The sequence below is a fragment of the Polypterus senegalus genome, chromosome 10 (assembly GCF_016835505.1).
Source record: "Polypterus senegalus isolate Bchr_013 chromosome 10, ASM1683550v1, whole genome shotgun sequence".
Lineage (NCBI taxonomy): Eukaryota > Metazoa > Chordata > Cladistia > Polypteriformes > Polypteridae > Polypterus > Polypterus senegalus.
The window spans coordinates 152,939,748-152,959,630 of NC_053163.1; the positions used below are offsets into that span (position 1 = coordinate 152,939,748).

Genomic DNA, 19,883 nt, shown 5'->3' on the forward strand with positions numbered 1-19,883 from the left:
TACAGCAGTGGACACTCGACAGGCTTTCTCTACTGTATTTGTGATGATGTTTTAGTATTGCCATGTTTCCATCACATGTAGTAACATTTTGTTGATAAAAAAAAAATTGGGCTTTTCTTTCAGGGAGTAAACATAACGCTGAGAAGGTTAATCACTTTAAGCCGCATGCTCCCATATTAAACAACTACCTATCCCCTGACAATGAGTGCATCCAATAAGCATTCAGGTTTAGAATTAGAAAATGTGCACAGAAGTCATGATAAGTTCAGAATGCTGACTTGCCTAATAACTGGGCGCACAGTGCATTCAGAGTAAACATGTTATGTTGTGTTACTCAAAACACAGATGCCATGTTCTGGCTGTCTACGGACCTCCTCTTTGGGGCGGGTGGCACAAAACAGACTGCACCCCGTCAGGAATCCATTCACAGTTTCAGACAAACAGCCCGGCTCCTTCCTGTTGGAGACTTGGAACCTGATCGCTCTGTTTTTGCAGATTCCCTGGCTGCGCTCCAAAACTTGACAGAACTTTATCTCACTTGAAAACTTGCCAAAACCCGCCTGCTCTTGAACAAAAATGGAATTTTCGAAAACAAATGTGTCTCGCCTGTTTTTTACATTTACTTGTATCACTTGGAGATTTTTGTGCACACTAGCAAATGAGATCTTGTGAGAACTTTAGGCAAACATCTAAAAGAAGATGATCGATTTCTGTCCTCCCTGGCCATCGGCCCTTACTTCTTATTCTATGTTAACTAATGTTGTCTTATTTTAATTCTTACTTTGTCGTTTATTTTTCTTTTCTTCATTATGTAAAGCTACATTATTTGCATGAAAATGTGCTATATGAATAAATGTTGTTGTTGTACATGTGCCAGTAATGGCTGACAATAAGAACAATAAAGCCATTACTGAGCATTGTGACACTAGAGCCACACTGAGGTAGCCATAAGAGATGAAGATTCACACATACAGTACGTGTTTGCAGAGTGTTTGCTCTCTTACATTAAAGCCAACATCCCAGCCTCCCTGGACTCATATCAATTTGTTTACAGAGTTAATAGATCTACAGAGGATGCCATCTGTCCAGCTCTGCACACAGCCCTGGCTCATCTGGAGGGACAGGACACATACACGAGGATGCTATTTGTGGATTAAAGCTCTTCTTTCAATACTGTTGTCCCCTTCCAGCTCATCCATAAACAGCACCAGTTGGGCCCCAGCATACCACTATGTCATTGGATCCTCGGCGTCCTGTCAGGGGGCCATCAGGCAGTACAGTCAGGCCCCAATTTCTCTTCCAACCTGAACATGGGCACACCACAAGCCGGTGTGCTCAGCCCTATCCTCTACTCCCTCTTCGCTCAAGATTGTTTACCTGCATATGCCACCTATACCATCATAAAATTTGTAGATGACACCACAGTGATTGGGCTAATTTCCAATAATGATGAATCAGACTACAGAGTGGAGGTGAAAAATCTGGTGAGATGGTGCTCATCGAACAACCTATCCCTCAATGCATGGAAGATCAAGGAACTCATCATCAGTCTCAGAAGATCACGTGATGAGGTTCATGCTCCAATTTTCCTCACTGGGTGACAGGATGGAAGGTGTATCAAGCTTTCGTTTCCTGAGGATATACTGTATATCAATAGGGACCCTTCATGGACAGCTAACACCACGGCACCATTGAAGAAGGCACAGCAGCGGCTGTTTTTCTTAAGAATGTTGAAAAAAGCTGGCCTCCCTCGATGGATGCTGCTGACCTACTACCGCTGCACCACAGAGTTTTTTGACCCATTGTATTTGTGTGTGGTATCTTAGCTGCACAGCAGCTGAAAGGAACTCTCTACAGCGGGTTGTGTCGAGAGCACAGAGGATTGTAAGGGTACAGCTTCCAGCCCTGGAGGACATCTATGGCACACACTGCCTCAGGAAAGCCACCAACGTCTTCATGGATTCCACTCATCCATGTCGTAGTCTGCTTGAACTTCTCCCATTCAGCAAATGCTACAGAACCTTCTATGCAACAACCTCGAGGCTCAGAGACGGTTTCATCCCAAGAGCTATAAACGCACTCAGGTAGTCCTTTAAGTAGTCCCAGTAGAGCACTTTACACTGTATGTATATGTACATTGTATTTATGTTTTCATATTGCATGGTTTTATTGTTTTACTGGGCAATTTTTGTAATTTTATGAGAATATTATTGTTTTGACACTGTACTGTGTACAATGACAATAAAAGGAATTCAATTCAATTCAATTTAGCTTCTTCCACAATCATCTGTAGAACAAAGAAACAGAAAAAAATTCAAGGTTGGGCCTGATCAGAAATGAAATACACAGCATGTACTCGGTGAAGGTTGCAACAGACAATTAACTGACTTGGGTAAATACAGACATTGACAAATATGTTGATATCCCTTCACGAAAAAAGAAAAACTCATGATTGTCTCTGAAATAACTTGAAACTGATGTGATGGATGGAACACACGGGCAGATGTGCCAGACGGGATGGGGCAAGGAATTGTACCCAACCGGGAGGCCAGTATCATGTAAGGACAGAGGCAGACAACCTACCATAAATACATGTGTCCCTGATATGCTAGGTGGCGGCATCCCTGGGCGATGCTACCTTTATGGATACCTGCAAGGCATACTGGGAACTGAAGTCCCATGTGGCAGCCTGTTTTTAGCCAAAAGAAAGGCGTAGAAAAGAATTTCTAGTGTGTATTTGAAAATAAACTTTAAATAAAAGAAAACTTAATTCTCAGTGACAAAACCATAATAATACATATAATATCCATGCATTATCTAACCCGCTATATCCTAACTACAGGGTCACGGGGGTCTGCTGGAGCCAATCCCAGCCAACACAGGGTGCAAGGCAGGAAACAAACCCTGGGCAGGGTGCCAGCCAGCCCACCGCAGGGCACACACACACCAAGCACACTCACTAGGGACAATTTAGAATTGCCAATGCACCTAACCTGCACGTCTTTGGACTGTGGGAGGAAACTCACACAGACGCGGGGAGAACATGCAAACTCCACACATGGAGGACCCGGGAAGCAAACCCTACCACTGCGCCACCGTGCCACCCAATACATATAATGCCAAACAGAAATTACAATAATACTGTATAAGGCATAGAATAAAGGGTGGCACACAAAAAACCGAACCGTCTCTGACCGACTGGCTCGAGCAATTACTGTATACAGGTGGGTGACGTCGCGGTCACAGAGCCTCCATGTCGTGACGGGGTCAGCAGCCCCAACTGTGCATTAGTAAGGAAGCTGTGAGCCAGTGGGTACAGACGTGCGTGAAAGACATCTGGAACAGAGGATTGGAATAGTGGAGGCGTATGTGTCTACCGGTTCTTTTAAGGAAATGCAGGACATTTTCACACAAAAGTTTCCTGGCGTAAACCTACCAGCAAAGAGTAGTATTCACGACTTGGTGCAGAAGTGGCGTAAGACTGGGTCAGCTGTAAACCGCAAAAATAATCGGGCCTCATTGCTTGTTTTGTGTACAGGCTAAGAAATGTACGTCGACATTGAAGTCGGAGATGGTTTGCTTTTTCGTGTGCCACCCTATACTAGTCCTCAGTAGTAAAAAGGTGGGCTGTGTTCTACAAGTGGGAGGAGTTTAAGAGTAAGGGATGGTGGGATTGACAGATGGAATGGGGCAACGAGTGCAGTTATGAGGTCATTACATCTATCTATATATATATATATATTTATATATGTATATATATATATATATATATATATATTACTGTGGCGGGTTGGCCCTGCCCGGGATTGGTTCCTGCCTTGCGTCCTGTGTTGGCTGGGATTGGCTCCAGCGGACCCCCGTGACCCTGTGTTTGGATTCAATGGGTTGGAAAATGGATGGATGGATATATATATTAATCCACTGTGGCAACCCCTAATGGGAGCAGCCAAAAGAAGAAGATTCTTGTCTAATCTTATATGTTTTAATTTTATATAACTTTCTTTTTGTCATCTTGTGAAGCACTTTGTAAAGCACAAAACCCCCTAGGGTACCTGTGTTAAAGATCAATGTGGAGAAGGTCAGTCAGTCATTACCCAACCTGCTATATCCTAACTACAGGGTCACGGAGGTCTGCTGGAGCCAATCCCTGCCAGCACAGGGCGCAAGGCAGGAACAAATCCCCGGGCAGGACGCCAGCCCACCGCAGGGCACACACACACCCACACACCAAGCACACACTAGGGACAATTTAGGGTCGCCAATGCACCTAACCTGCATGTCTTTGGACTGTGGGAGGAAACCCAGGCAGACACGGGGAGAACATGTAAACTCCAGGAAGCAAACCCAGTCTCCTTACTGTGAGGCAGCAGCACCACCGCTGTGCCACCATGCCACCCCCTTGGGACCCTATAAATCTCAAAAAGAGAAACAGTAAGATTTTAACAGTGAAAAATACTCTTTAATTTGGGTGCTTTGAAAAACAAAATCACATCGTGAAATGCTCTTTTCTGAGAATTTATACGAAAACCGCTGCGTCCTTTGACACCACGATTTCTTTCAACGGTCCCACATGAAATGGTACTTTTTGTAATTAAAAGACTGAAAAAAAAACAAACTTCTCCACTTTAAGTACGGTTGGAAATGGATGGCTGGGTGGCACTGTCATGTCATTTTCAAACCCACTTAATCCAGACTAGAGTGGCTTGGAGCCTATACCAGCTGGCATAGGGCACAAGGCAGGAACAAACCCAGGACAGGGTGCCAGTCTATCACTGGGCAACACACACACACCCACACACCCAACACACCCCAGGGCCAAATTAGCTTCGCCAACTCACCTGCCTTTGGACAGCAAGAGGAGACCGGAGCACACGGAGGAAAGCCACACAGACACAAGGAGAACACGGAGACTCCATAGAGTCAGAACTCGGGACTCCTTACTGCGAGGCAGCAGCGCCACCCGTGCACCACTGGGGGCAGCACCACTCATTAAATATTACAATCTCTCATTATATTCATATTACTATATCCACAATTTATAACAATACTAGCTGGGTAAGCCGATGCTGTAAAAAGCCCGGGCTCCTAGAAACTCTTGAAATCGTCAGAAAAAAATGGAAATGCAGAGTCGGCGGTTTCGTTTAGCGGATGTGCTCGTCCCCCCTTGTCTATCAGCAGCTAAGGGAGTATCGCTCTCATTTTTCTTTCCTTAGCAGTCTCACTTTGGTGATGGAGTCCCTTTCTTTCAGCTCCATGCTGTAGCCTCGTACGTCTTTCTTCTTCCGACTTGTTAACTTGAGGCCACCTTGCTGGCTCTTTGAGCTTCATGCTGTGGCCTCGCACTTCCGGGCCGGACAGACAAACACACACATTTCCACACATAAACGTTTATATATAAGACAATCCCATGACCCTGTATTGGATGAATGGATAGATTACTGCACTGTATGTTGTTATTTTTATATACAGGGAGATTCACTCGAAAGAGGCCCTGAATATTCTGTAATAACTCTCGCCAGGACGAAGCAATCTGAACGAAACGACGTGCAATGTGCTCCTCAGTATCTGGACAACGCAGACAACACAGGGCTCCAGGCAGGAAACAAACCCCGGGCAGGGCGCCAGCCCACCACAGGGCACACACACACCAAGCACACACTAGGGACAATTTAGGATCGCCAATGCACCTAACCTGCATGTCTTTGGACTGTGGGAGGAAACCCACGCAGACATGGGGAGAACATGCAAACTCCACGCTGGGAGGACCCGGGAAGCGAACCCGGGTCTCCTTACTGTGAGGCAGCAGCACTACCACTGCGCCACCGGTGGAAAAAGTGATGCTGCCAATCTTGTTGAGGTCTGCCGGTTAGGAAGTCCAAAATCCATGTCGACTTACATTGGTGATTATAAACATATTTCTCCACAAAATATTTCTAGGCTTTGTCCACTTTTGATGCCTTTGTTGTGTAGAAACATAAGAAATTCTGACAAATGAGAGGAGACCATTCAGTCCATCTAGCTCAGGGGTCCTCAATCATGGTCCTGGAGGCCCGCAGTGGCTGCAGGTTTTTGCTCCAACCCAATTGCTCAATGAGAAGCCCTTATTGCTTCTGCTTCATTTTAGTGGTCTCGCTTGTTAAGATTTTGAACCCTTATTGCTTATTTTAGTCTTAAACAGCTGTATTCTCAGTTTCTAATGGCTCCTAATTAGCAATAACATGCAAATGACAAAAGAGCCCAGCATTTTTCCATTTGTTACCATTGTGTGTATTTATCATGCACTATTGGGTTTAATTAAATACTTGCAAGGAAAGTGAGGAGAAAAAAGTGAAGGACTGAGAATTACTCCTCCATTTTAGCTTTCAAATCATTGGGATGATATCCTTAGAAAGGGGAAGAAAATCTAATATATGAGAATGACCTGACACAGCAGAGTTAAAGCAACTAACAAGCCAAGAAATTAAATTATTGGCAAGAATTGCTTTCTAATTAAGGAGCCGGGTTAGAACAAAAACCTGCAGCCACTGCGGCCCACCAGGACTGTGACTGAGGACCCCTGGTTTAGCTAATAGCTAAGCTGTCCCAAGGGGCGGCACGGTGGACAGTTTCAATCATGGATGGATGGATGGCGTGGCAGGTTTCAGCAGTGTAATGCAGTTAGAAAGGTTTCTCTAACAACCAATTATCACCTGACTAAATAGGGATAGGGTGGCACGGTGGCGCGGTGGGTAGCGATGCTGCCTTGCAGTTAGGAGGCCTGGGATCGCTTCATGGGTCCTCCCTGCGTGGAGTTTGCATGTTCTCCCCGTTTCTGCGTGGGTGTCCTCCCACAGTCCAAAGACATTCTGGTTAGGTGCACTGGCGATTCTAAATTGTGTGCTTGTTGTGTGTGTGTGTGTGTGTGTGCCCTGCGGTGGGCTGGTGACCTGCCCCCGGGTTTGATCCTGCCTTGTGCTCTGTGCTGACTGGGAGTGGCTCCAGCAGACCCCCGTGACCCTGTGTTAGGATATAGCAGGTTGGACAATGGATGGATGGACATGAACATCTCGCTCCTAAACCGGGAAAAGGTGGTTTTGATGGCTATGTTATGTACTTGCTTGTTTGTTTTTTGTCTATATGTAAGATATATACAGTATGTGTGTATTTCTAACATCTTCTTTATTTGTGGTATTGTTTATAGTTTAATGCTGAGCTGGGACATGTGGTGAGGCGTCAAAGAAAAGGACGAGTGTTGGTCACTTTGCCCCGAAAGATTTTAGATATCAAACTGCTTTGCTCCAGCAGTTTTCTGATTGTGCGGCGACCCGGGGTTTAGTTGTTCTACCAGGGCAGCGGTAAAACGTAAGTACACGCTGGAGAGTGTTTCTTTTGTTTTGCCTTTTGTGTCTTCAGACAATTAACTGGATGACTCAAGTCTCAAATTTTCTTGCTTTGTGGTGCTGTCATTCCTCTGTCCGGCAACAGTGTTCATGTGGAAGTTAAAAGTAATCGATATATAACAATAATTGATCCAAATGGTTAAAACAAGGTTATAATTACTCAAAAAAACTTTCAACCATGAGCTACATTGCTTCCGTTCTAAAAAGAAATTCCCCTCTGCTTTACCTTAACAGTCTCCTCAATAGGAGGGGATGTCCACTTACAGGAACAGTCAACCTTTGTCTGGTCTCGTGTCTCTGCCACCAAGCCTGTCATTCAGTGGGGAGCCCTGCCAAGCCCTGCGTCTTCTCCAGCTGACACCCTTCAATGTCCGCGGTAGCCCACTCAGAGCGATTGGTTGTTGTTGCTTCTTGGGTACCCCATAAGCAGCATCCACTCGCTCCCCTCAGGGTCATTCCCAACCACCTGCCTCCTCTTCACAGACCCGGCTTTGCCATGACTCTACCATTCCCTTTCATGTCTTTTTACTTTCACTTTAACCTCCGTTTAAACCCCCCTATTTCTCCATTACTTTTCTTCTTCTTCTTCTTTCGGCTGCTCATGTTAGGAGTTGCCACAGTGGATAATCTTCTTCCATATCTTCCTGTCTTCTGCCTCTTGTTCTGTCACACCCATCACCTGCATGTCCTCTCTCGCCACATCCATCTTCTTAAGTCTTCCTCTTCTCCTCTTCCTTGGCAGCTCTATCCTTAGCGTCCTTCTCCCAATATACCCCTCATCTCTCCTCTGCACATGTCCAAACCAACACAATCTCATCTCTCTGATTTTCTCTCCCAACCGCCCAACTTTAGCTGACCCTCTAATGTCCTCATTTCTAACCCTATCCATTCTCGTCACACCCAATGCAAATCTTAGCATCTTTAACTCTGCCACCTCCAGCTCTGTGTCCTGCTTTCTGGTCAGTGCCACCGTCTCCAACCCATATACCATAGCTGGTCTCACTATCGTCCTGTAAACCTTCCCTTTCACTCTTGCTAATATCCGTCTGTCACAAATCACTCCTGACACTCTTCTCCACTCACTCCACTCTGCCTGCACTGTCTTTTTCCACTTCTTTTCCACAATCCCTATTACTCTGTACTGTTGATCCCAAATATTTAAACTCATCTATCTTCACCAACTCTACTCCCTCATCCTCACCACTCCACTGACCTCCATCTCATTCACACACATGTATTCTGTCTTGTTGGTCCTACTGACCTTCATTCTTCTCCTCTCTAGAGCATATCTCCACCTCTCCAGGGTCTCCTCAACCTGCTCCCTACTCTTGCTACAGATCACAGTGTCATCAGCAAACATCATAGCCCACGGAGACTCCTGTCTAATCTCGTCTGTCAGCCTGTCCATCACCATTGCAAATAAGAAAGGGCTCAGAGACAATCTCTGATGTAATCCCACCTCCGTCACTCCCACCGCAGACCTCACCACAGTCACGCTCCCTCGTACATATCCTGTACAACTCTTATGTACTTCTCTGCCACTCCAGACTTCCTCACACAATACCACAGCTCCTCTCCTCACCCTGTCATTTGCTTTCTCCAGGTCTACAAAGACGCAATGCAACTCCTTCTGGCCTTCTCTAAACTTCTCCATCAACATCCTCAGAGCAAACATTACATCTGTGGTGCTCTTTCTTGGCATGAAACCATCCTGCTGCTCACTAATCATCACCTCACTTCTCAACCGAGCTTCCACTACTCTTTCCCATAACTTCATGCTGTGGCTCATCAGTTTTATTCCCCTGTAGTTACTACAGTCCTGCACATCCCCCTTATTCTAAAATATCAGCACCAGTACACTTCTTCTCCACTCCTCAGGCATCCTCTCACTTTCCAAGATTCCATTAAACAATCTGGTTAAAACTCCACTGCCATCTCTCCTAAACACCTCCATGCTTCCACAGGTATGTCATCTGGACCAACGGCCTTTCCATTTTTCATCCTCTTCATTGCTGTCCTTACATACTCCTTGCTAATCCATTGCACTTCCTGATTCTCTATCTCCACATCATCCAACCTCTTCTCTCTCATTCTCTTCATTCATCAGCCTCTCAAAGTCCTCTTTCCATCTGCTCAACACACTCTCCCCACTTGTGAGTACATTTCCATCTTTATCCTTTATCACCCTAACCTGCTGCACATCTTTCCCAGTTCAGTCCCTCTCTGTAGCCCACCGGTCCTTTTCTCCCTCTTTAGTGTCCGTCCTCTCATACAACTCATCATACGCCTTTTCTTTAGCCTTCACCACCTCTCTCTTCACCTTGTGCCTTATCTCCTTGTACTCTTGTCTACTTTCTGCATCTCTCTGACTATCCCACTTCTTCTTGCCATCCTCTTCCTCTGTATACTCTCCTGTATTTCCTCATTCCACCACCAGGTTTCCTTTTCCTCCTTCCTCTGTCCAGATGTCACGCCAAGCACCCTTCTTGCTGTCACCCTTACTACATCTGCTGTAGTTTCCCAGCTGTCTGTAACTCTTCACTGCCACCCAGTGCCTGTCTCACCTCCTCCCTAAACTCAACCTTGCAGTCTTCCGTTTTCAACTTCCACCATTTGATCCTTGGCTCTGCCCTCCCTCTCTTCCTCTTCTTGATCTCCAACGTCATCCTACAGACCACCATCCTATGCTACTTAACTACACTTTCCCCTGTCACCACTTTGCAGTCTTCAATCTCCTTCAGATCAACTCTTCTGCATAGGATGTAATCTACCTGTGTGCATCTTCCTCCACTCTTGTACGTCACCCTATGTTCCTCCCTCTTCTTAAAATACGTATTCACCACAGCCATGTCCATCCTTTTGGCAAAATCCACTATCCTCTGACCTTCTTCATTTCTCTCCTTGACACCATACCTACCCATCACCTCCTCGTCTCCTCTGTTCCCTTCACCAACATGTCCATTGAAATCCGCTCCAATCACCACTTTCTGTCCCTTGGGTACACTGTTCATCACTTCATCCAACTCACTCCAAAAATCTTCTTTCTCATTCATTGCACACCCAACTTGCGGTGCATATGCATTAACAACATTCATTGTCACACCTCTAATTTCCAGCTTCATAATCTCACTCTGTCTGACACTCTTTCACCTCTAAAACACTCTTGACATGCTGACTGTTCCTTTTCTCCTCCCATCCACACCATGATAGAACAATTTGAATCCACCTCCGATCCACCTGGCCTTACTCCCCTTCCATTTAGTCTCTTGCACGCTCAATATGTCAACCTTCCTTCTCTCCATTGTAGCAATGCTACTTATAGTTAGAACTGCATCTCCCAGCAGTCCCTGCAGGGGCTGTTGGGGTCAAAGGTGTCAGAGGAGTTTAAAAGGAGGGCAGGTGGCCAGAGGTGAAAGAGAGGTGTTTTTTTGTTGTTGTATTTTGTGTTTCGTTACTTGTCTAACTGCCTTCTGTTAAGCCCTATTTAGTCGCTGTGTCCTGGATTGCATTCGTTGTTGGGGTCTGGATCGTCTGTCTACCTGTGTGCTGAGGACTGTTTGAGGATTCACGGCTTTCCTGCAAGTAAAGGAGCGCTCCTGAACAATCCAGCCGTCTTCACCCTTACAGTGTCTACTGGTAGGACTGTTTTTTTCATATCCTTCTAACATACAGATCTCTGGACTTAATCTTGTCATCTCTCATTACATCCGGTTTGGTATTCCATGGACTTTGCTGTGTGGTGTTTGTGTTTATATGTTCAGTGTAATATCGCCGTGGGGTACTGGGGTGGTATTATTTATATTTAATTTCATTATATTCTTTAATTGTTGTTAGTTCCCTGTGTGCTTTATTTTGTGTCTGTTTTTGAGTGTGTGCGGGTCGGGCCAAGGCTGGTAACGTCCCTGGGATCCTCTATAAAAGTAAATAAATCACCGTCAGTCTTGACAATGTGAATCTTAGCAGCACCGGACCGCTACACCATCATATCTGCTAACTCTCTTCCCTTACCAGTCATATTGCCAACATTCAAAATTCCTACCCTCAGTTCCACTCTCTTTACCTTCCTCCTCTCCTCCTGCCTCCGGACACGTCTCCCCCTCTTCTTCTCCTTCTTCTTCTTCGGCCTAACAGTAGCCCAATTTCCGCCAGCACCCTGTTGGCTAACAGTACTGGTGGCGGTCATTGTTAACCCAGCGCTCAACCGATCTGGTATGGAAATTTGTATTGCTATCCGTATATTGATTTGGGAAAACTTTACACCGGATGCCCTTCCTGACGTAACCCTCCCCATTTATCCGGGCTTGGGACCTACACGAAGAAACACACTGGTTTGTGCATCCCCTGTGGCTGATTTTCTCCATTACTTTTCTACTTGTGTCTAACGTTTCTTGCTCAGACTCCTGTTTATACTTCACTGGGTGTAGGTGCTACAATCATGGACTCCAGGGTGTTAAAGAGGACATTGGCCACCACGCATGTCCACATATGAATATCAGGTCAGCCAAGTCCCCATCAACTCCCCTGTGCTGCTCATGTATGCTGCCCCGTGCACCTACGCCCTGCCTGGAGCATGTGTGTGTCATCCGTTCAGTCATTTCTGACCTTCGGCGATTCTATAAGCTAACTCTCTCAACGCTTTTCGATCTTGCACAGCTTCTTTGAGCTGTGTTATGCTCATGCTGTGTCTGCTTTGATGGTGTTAAGCCAACGAGTCTGCTGGCGGCCGGGTCTTCTTTTGCTGCTTACCATCCCTAGCATGACCAATTTTTTCTAGCGAATTTAATCGCATTGTATGACCGAAATAGGTCAGTTTGAGTCTAGTGATTTTCCCGTCTAACGAGAGGTCCGTCTTTATGCGCTCTAGCACTTCTTTGTTCGTTACTCTCGCTATTCATGCGAGCACCAAAGTTCAAAACTGTCGATCTTCCTTCTGTCGGCTTTTTTCAGGGTCCAACTTTCACATCCATACATGGTTATTCGAAAAACAATTGCACGGACTAGCCTGCATTTAGTAGCGAGGCTGATATCTCTGCTTTTCCAAATATTTTCCATGTTTAGCATTTTTATTTATTGAAAACTACACATTGCCATGGACCCCACATGCGTCTCATCACAGAGTCCTTTTTAATGAAATGTATCCAAATCCTCTTTGTAATGCCATTGTAAAACCATGCTGAAAACATACTGGGCAATAGTGGGTGAAAAGATTCCATATTGATTCTTTTATAAGGCTTATTGAGGGTCAACTACACAAAGACGCAGCTCACGCTGACCACTGTATGGCTACAGCAGAAGCTCATTTTTGGCAAGTTCAACTCTAACCTCCATTCATCATGCAGGACACACAAAATATAGCATAGTACAGCAAAGTGACACTGACCTGGCGGACTGAATGGAAACCAACTCAGCAGGACCTTTGTACAAATGGAGTTTGATCTGAACAAACAAGGGGGCTGCTTCCCTTTGTTTGAACTCGCTGTCCACCGTTTCAGTTAGGCTAACCTGAAGTGGCAACCCAAATTTAGGTCAACAAGCAGGAAAGGTAAACCCTAAAAGTTATACTAGAGGTCTTTGGACCTGCTGTTATCCAAGAGTATTCAAAAGGCACCCTTTGGAACTTTGCTTTGAGCTGTGCTTACAATCCTTAAATTTCATTAAAGAAGACGGTAAGGTAAATGAAGGCTTGCAGCCATCTCTAATAAGCTTTAAAGAGACTGCGGGTTGCGTCTTTAAGTGACCTAAGTCCATCCTACTATATTTTTATTTAAGAGTGGTACCATATTTTTAAACAAAAAAGATCTCCATCCACCATTACCGTTTTCACACCATTTATAAAAGTATCTCTGTCCACACTAAAATGCATATGACGTAGCCATTCACAATACAATACCACTTATTTCTGTATAGACATGAATGCTAGCCAGTGACCTAAGATGAAGACTGGACTCCTTCATGTGTGTCTCTTCAGAGAATCCTTGGGTACCGTTGGTTTGACTTTGTGCTGCTCATGGAGTCCCGAATGAGGCACGTGACCTGCATTGTGAGGGAATGTCAGTTACAGTACTACGGCCAGGTGGCACGTTTCCCCGAGGGTGATCCGGCTCGTAGGATCCTCATTGTTGGGGACCCGAGTGGCTGGACCAGGCCAAGGAGTCAAACACATAACACCTGGCTGCGGCAGATGGAGGGTCATTTCTGGAGGGTGGGACTGGAACTGAGTGTCTGCCTGGGGGGGTTGCCAACCGGGATCCCGAGCTATTTCGTCATGTGGTGGGCGTGGCAACGTAGGGTACCAGTGCATGATCCCCAAATTGACTTGACTTGACTCTTCAATGAGTGCAGATGCAGATCTCTGTGAACAATTCTCAGTTAAAATAAATGTATAGACGAGACTAGTTAGTAAATACAGAACTGGTACTCATATAAAGACAGATTTGTTAAAACTCACTGAGGAGAACATAGAAGCTGAAACAAAAATGGAAACCAGCACTACCTGTCCTTTAATTAAACAATGAGCTATGGTTAATTCACAATGGAGGAGATGACAACATAAAAGAGAAAGTCAATAAACAAAGTCACCACAGCCAGCTGGCCGTCTACCTGCTCCTGGATTTTCTATTTTGAAATCTGTGCTGGCCGTCCAATCTGATGAGAGAATCTTTGCATCCGATGATTCTAACACTCCTTTATTCAAGATGAATTTTCTATATGCAGGAGAGCAGCTTGGCAGGAGAGCAGTGGCACCAACTGCCCCATCCAGATACTGAAAAGAGATTTAGAACAGAGAAGTGTTAGTAATATTTTAAAAATACTGTGTTATTTATATTTCTGTACAAACGATTAACAAAGAGAAATGCAGTGTGCACAGTAAAACAAAATCTCTAGTCAGGGTATGCTAAACAAACATTGTGAGTCCTCAGCCTGCATTTAAAAGCTAAGACTGAAGGGGCACCTCTAATCTACTCTCTCTATATACACTCACCTAAAGGATTATTAGGACCACCATACTAATACGGTGTTTGACCCCCTTTCGCCTTCAGAACTGCCTTAATTCTACGTGGCATTGATTCAACAAGGTGCTGAAAGCATTCTTTAGAAATGTTGGCCCATATTGATAGGATAGCATCTTACAGTTGATGGAGATTTGTGGGCTGCACATCCAGGGCACGAAGCTCCCGTTCCACCACATCCCAAAGATGCTCTATTGGGTTGAGATCTGGTGACTGTGGGGGCCATTTTAGTACAGTGAACTCATTGTCATGTTCAAGAAACCAATTTGAAATGATTCGAGCTTTGTGACATGGTGCATTATCCTGCTGGAAGTAGCCATCAGAGGATGGGTACATGGTGGTCATGAAGGGATGGACATGGTCAGAAACAATGCTCAGGTAGCCCGTGGCATTTAAACGATGCCCAATTGGCACTGAGGGGCCTAAAGTGTGCCAAGAAAACATCCCCCACACCATTACACTACCACCACCAGCCTGCACAGTGGTAACAAGGCATGATGGATCATGTTCTCATTCTGTTTACACCAAATTCTGACTCCACCATTTGAATGTCTCAACAGAAATCGAGACTCATCAGACCAGGCAATATTTTTCCAGTCTTCAACTGTCCAATTTTGGTGAGCTTGTGCAAATTATAGCCTCTTTTTCCTATTTGTAGTGGAGCTGAGTGGTACCCGGTGGGGTCTTCTGGTGTTGTAGCCCATCCGCCTCAAGGTTGTGCGTGTTGTGGCTTCACAAATGCTTTGCTGCATACCTCGGTTGTAACGAGTGGTTATTTCAGTCAAAGTTGCTCTTCTATCATCTTGAATCAGTCGGCCCATTCTCCTCTGACCTCTAGCATCAACAAGGTATTTTCGCCCACAGGACTGCCGCATACTGGATGTTTTTCCCTTTTCACACCATTCTTTGTAAACCCTAGAAATGGTTGTGCGTGAAAATCCCAGTAACTGAGCAGATTGTGAAATACTCAGACCGGCCCATCTGGCACCAACAACCATGCCACGCTCAGAATTGCTTAAATCACCTTTCTTTGCCATTCTGACATTCAGTTTGGACTTCAGGAGATTGTCTTGACCAGGACCACACCCCTAAATGCATTGAAGCAACTGCCATGTGATTGGCTGATTAGATAATTACATTAATGAGAAATTGAACAGGTGTTCCTAATAATCCTTTAGGTGAGTGTATAAAATCCTAAGCCTAAAAGTGCAACAATTTTATGTCACGTTTTTATGTGACTTTTTTGTCACGCTTTAAATCAGGCTTATTTTAAAACCTATATATATGTTATGGCCCAAACCCGAAATTGGCCAAAGCGGGAAGTTTCCGGCCAAATTGGGAAATGGCCAATGAACGCTGTAAATTGACTGGCCAATGTCCGATCTTTTCCTTGATTTCGGGATTTGGCCAGCCAGTTTGCAAAACAGCATGGGGCGATCGGCCAAAGTCGCAAGAAAAAATGCACGAGCAGTGATTTGTTGTGCACTTAGTAGTGCAATTGCATCGAGTGTAGCCTTGGGGGCTCTTGTCCAGAAAGAGGACGCCTCTTGGTTGTTGTTGCACAATAGTTAAGATTAGGTATATAAGTAGGTTTCACATTTCTGTTATCATTTTAGCCCTAAAATAGTGACTTAACATCAGGGACCTATTTTATTGACCTTAAGGTTAGTGTTTGGGCGAGGGGAAGGCCATCTCAAGAGGCGTCCGCTTTCTGAACAAGGCCCGCGGACAGTCTTACATCAGCACATCGAATTTTGGCCGGGGAGTTCTTGCCACTTCGCGAAATGGATGGCCAAAGTAGCATATACACTGCTTGTTTCTAGTAATTCGGACTTTGGCCACACCTCATGGCCAAAATGCGAAATGGCCAGCCAATTCGGGAGCTGGACGAACTTCGGGTATTGGCCGTAACATATATATATATGTTTGATATCATTCTTTTCAGAATTTATCGAACTTTAATGTGATGTTGTTAGATGTTCAGATTCTTATTCTGTTTTAAATCATAAACTAAAAAATATCAAGAACTCACGTCCTTCGAGATGAGACTTTGTGCCAAAAAGATTTAACCACACCAGGGGCCAGCAATAAAAGACAAAGAGTAGGACAGCTGCTGTACAGGTTTTTAAATGTTTGAAGCGCTGTGCGCGATGCAGATCACGAGGTACAGCAGCAAGCCAGCAGCTGATCGAGCAAAGAGGAGGTAAAGAAAAACTGTATTTGTTTCCCAGGAGGAGGTGTCGGAGGAGCAACCGCGTCTCCTTGGGGTGTGTTCAGCCCCCTTCTTCACAACACGAGCAGCAGAGACGTGACGTGACTGGTGCGTAACGCAGGCCGGGGGGAACCCCCTAGTAATAATAATAATAATAATAATAATGATGATGACAATAATAATAATTATATCAGAAACAGTAGAGATGAATTAAAAATACAGTCAGTGAAGTAGCAGAGGCTCTGAACTTGCTTTTTTTTCTGAGGTCTTCACAGAGGAAGTGAGGAAGTGGATAACCTCCCAGCAGTAACAGGGACTACTAAGGAGGCACTGAGGGATTTAGAAATAGTAGAGAGAGAAGTGCTGCTCTGATTAAACAGGCTGAACTCAAACAAACCACCAGGATCAGATAATATTTATCCACAAGTGCTTAAGGAGGTTAGCGAGTACAGATAGAAACTCTTGATGTATATTTTTAGAAAGTCACTGGGCACTGGGGAAATTCTGAAGGACTGGAAAATATCAAATATGATCTCGTTATTCAAAAAGAAAGGTTGAGCAAATCTAAGCAACTATAGGCCAGTAACCTTAATATGCATCACAGGTAAAATAATGGAAGGAAATACTAAGGGAAAGATTGAGCAACACATGGCAGGAAAATGACTTTTACTGAACAGTCAGCATGGGTTCAGATGAGTTGGCTAAGTTTGCAGATGACACCAAGCTAGGAGGACTGGCAGATAATCTACAATCTGTTGAATCATCACAGAGCCACTTGGACAGCATCCAGGCTTGGGCAGATTTGTGGGAGGTGAAATTTAATGTCAGTAAATGTAAAGAATTACACACAGGAAGTCAAAATGTTAGGGTTGAATACAATATGGGAGGTCTGAAGATGGAAAGTACACCACGTGAGAAGGACTTCGTAGTGGACTCATCATTTCCAACTGGCAGACAGAACTGTTCAGAAGCCATTAAGAAGGTTAACAGAATGTCATGTTATATAGCGCCCTGATGTGTGGAGTACAAGTCCAAGGAGGGTCTGCTCAAGGTTTATAACACACTGGTGAGGCCTCATCTGGAGTCCTGTGTGCAGTTTTGGTCTCCAGGCTACAAAAAGGACATAACAGCACTAGAGAAGGTCCTGAGAAGAACAACTAGGCTGATTACAGAGATGAGAAAAAGGAAATGAAGAGATCGGATTGAAGTGTTTAAAATTAGTGAAGGGAATTAGTCCAGTGGATCAAGATGGTGACTTCCAAATAAGTTCATCAAGAACACGGGAACACAGTTGGAAACTTGTGAAGGCTAAATTTCACACAAACATTAAGAAGTTTTTCTTCACACAAAGAACCACAGAGGCATGGGATAAGAGACCAAGCAGTGTGGTAGACAGATGAACTTCAAAATTCGACTTGATGTTATTTTGGAAGAATTAAATGAATAGGACTGGCAAGGTTTGTTGAGCTAAATTGCATGCCCTCATCTAGATTGTTCTAATGTTCTTGTCCCACATGCACCTTCAGCTCCTTTACTCTGTATTTTTGCATGTCTGAACCTCTCTTGACTGGCGCTCCTTCCCATAAAGACATCTCATCTTTGAAGGTGACTCTCAGTATGCCTTCTACAACTTTACTCTACCTTCGTATCTCACACTCTCACTTCTTCTTTCAATTGCATTACCAAAGCCAAACTGACCAACCAAACTACAGCCAGCTTCGGCTTGCTTCTATCCTTTGGAGTCTGTAGCTTCCATTTGTTCAACATGAGTTTAAGAGCTGTGACAATGAATGTCAACAAAGCCATCATGAGGCTTTAACATAAGAATAAAACCATTCAAGACCTCCACAAAACCTTAGATTGACCTAAATCAACTGTTTAGAGTAGTCCGTCTCCAACCTTTTTTCCCCTGAGAGCTACTTTTACAAAATGAAAATGGAAGGAGGAAGGAGAGAGAAGGAGGATCATTTTGCACAACAACGAATATCCACGATTGGAGTACAAGTCCAAGGAGGTTCTGCTCAACCTTTATAACACACTGGTGAGGCCTCATCTGGAGTTCTGTGTGCAGTTTTGGTCTCCAGGCTGCAAAAAGGACATAACAGCACAAGAGAAGGTCCAGAGAAGAGCGACTTGGCTGATTCAGGGCTACAGGGGATGAGTTATGAGGAAAGATTAAAAGAGCTGAGCCTTTACAGTTTAAGCAAAAGAAGATTAAGAGGTGACCTGATTGAAGTGTTTAAAATTCTGAAGGGAACTAGTCCAGTGGATCGAGACTTGTATTTTAAAATGAGCTCATCAAGAACACGGGGACACAGTTGGAAACTTGTGAAGGGTAAATTTTGCACAAACATTAGGAAGTTTTTCTTTACACAAAGAACAACAGACACTTGGAATAAGCGACCAAGTAGTGTGGTAGACAGTAAGACGTTAGGGACTTTCAAAACTTGACGATGTTTTCTTGGAGGAAACAAGTGGATAGGACTGGCGAGCTTTGTTGGGCTGAATGGCCTGTTCTCGTCCAGAGTGTTCTAATGTTCTAATGTTCTAGCTTACCTGCTGTTTTCCACATCCAGTTTGTTTTTCATCCCGCCGGACTTACTTGAATTCCCTCATCACGAGAGACCCCGGGGTCGGACGACATCATCAACCACGCGCAGAGGATTCACAGTGAGGTTATTCCATTTGGACCTGTAAATACAAACGTTTCTCATGTCAGTTAACCAGTCGTCCGCATTCAGGACAATTGTGCACTCGGACTCAAGTTCAATATCATTGTCATTTTCCGTGTTCATTTATTACTAACTGTGTTTTGTGTCCGTTATATGTTACTGGGGCAAGGGAGGGTTTTTGTTATTGTTTAAATGGTGTTAGATTGGTGGAGGTACAGTGATCCCTCGCTATATCGCGCTTCGACTTTCGCGGCTTCACTCTATCGCGGATTTTAAATGTAAGCATATCTAAATATATATCACGGATTTTTGCTGGTTCGTGGATTTCTGCGGACAATGGGTCTTTTAATTTATGCTACACGCTTCCTCAGTTGGTTTGCCCAGTTGATTTCATACAAGGGACACTATTGGCAGATGGCTGAGAAGCTACCCAATCAGAGCACGTATTACATATTAACTAAAACTCCTCAATGATATACGATATGCTTCCCGTGCGGTGCTTGATTGTTTGCTTCTCTCTATCTCTCTCACTCTCTCTGCCTGACGGAGGGGCTGTTTGCATATTGGCTGTTTGCCTAGAAGATATGGACGCTCCTCTAAAAAATGGCGC

At 44.6% G+C, this 19,883-nt stretch overlaps 1 long non-coding RNA gene across 1 annotated transcript in view; it reads left to right on the forward strand.

Moving 5' to 3' along the window:
* Positions 1–803: 803 nt before the first annotated feature.
* The window catches only part of LOC120537852, a 29,209-nt gene continuing 10,129 nt past the window's right edge, over positions 804–19,883 (forward strand). The window contains exons 1-3 of the long non-coding RNA XR_005635398.1: positions 804–2,084; positions 7,181–7,341; positions 10,858–11,015. This is a non-coding gene — a long non-coding RNA (uncharacterized LOC120537852). The remainder of the gene's footprint in view (positions 2,085–7,180; positions 7,342–10,857; positions 11,016–19,883) is intronic.